The 1,237-nt window shown below is 42.2% G+C and overlaps 1 pseudogene; it reads right to left on the reverse strand.

Moving 5' to 3' along the window:
• Positions 1–299: 299 nt before the first annotated feature.
• Positions 300–580, reverse strand: LOC110306046 (annotated as a pseudogene).
• Between the last annotated feature and the right edge of the window lie 657 nt (positions 581–1,237).

Below are 1,237 nucleotides of genomic sequence, written 5' to 3' on the forward strand. Positions count from 1 at the left end.
AAAGATGAAGAATCAAGTTTTGCAACCTAAAAATATTTACTTCTTTAAACTATGTTAATACTTTTGTAAACTATACAAAAAAGATAAGGAGATACACATGTACATTTACAGAACTGCGTATCAGTTAGGCCAGATCCTGTATAGGGAATTCCCAGCATGACCTTGTTCATCTGTGAGGACACAGAGCAGTCCTTGTTTGGACATACACCTTGATCTTCTCCTGCATGAGCCGCTCTTCACCGCTTCATGGCTTCCTTCTTCATGTGTATGTCTAGTTGTCTGCTTCTCAGAGCAGACGTTTACCTTCCTCATCCACCAGCCACTGGAGGAGGGCTGGGGCTGTGAAGGTGACTGATCCCACCCATTCTTCCTGGAGGGTTTCCTGGTGGCCCTCTTCCATCGTCGTATCTGGAACCAGAGGAGCTCCTGTAGCCTCTTCTTTTCTTCACATCTTGCTGAAGCAGAGTTTTGAAAAAGAAAACCACAAATTCTGCTATTCCCCAGAAGAAATCTGTTATGAAAGTCTCCATGGGGACTGATTCTGGCTGTCCGACACTTAACCATTCGAGATGTAAACCATCTTCCCTCCAGTTGTCCAGCTTCCTATCGACAGAGAAGACTGGAGCCCCTGTTGTTGCCGTACCTAGCCTCCCACCCTGCCCTTTTTCGAATCACATTTTCTTTATCCATTCTTTGGTTGAAAGGCATGTTTTCCAGTTTCTGGCTATTATGAATAAGGCTGCTATGAACATAGTGGAACACGCATGATATGATAGAACATCTTTTGCATATATGCCAGGTGTTGAGAAAAAACTATTGCCAATTTTCAGAGAAACCTCCAGATTGATTTCCAAGTGGTTGTACAAGTTTGCACTCCCACCAATGATGAAGGAGTGTTCCTCTTGCTCCACATCCTCACCAGCAGGGGCTATAGCTTGAGATTTTGATCTTAGCCATTCTGTGTAAGGTGGAATCTTGGAGTTGTTTTGCTTTGCATTTCCTTGATGACTATAAACTTTTAACATTTCTTTTTTTTTTTTTTGAGAGTTTACATTTTATTTTATTTTTTTTTAATATTTTTATTACATATTTTCCTCAATTACGTTTCCAATGCTATCCCAAAAGTCCCCCATAGCGCCCCCCCACTTCCCTATCCACCCATTCCCATTCTTTTGGCCCTGGCATTCCCCTATATTGGGGCATATAAAGTTTGCAAGTCCAATGGGCCTCTCTTTCC

The sequence above is a fragment of the Mus caroli genome, chromosome 11 (assembly GCF_900094665.2).
Source record: "Mus caroli chromosome 11, CAROLI_EIJ_v1.1, whole genome shotgun sequence".
Taxonomy (NCBI): domain Eukaryota; kingdom Metazoa; phylum Chordata; class Mammalia; order Rodentia; family Muridae; genus Mus; species Mus caroli.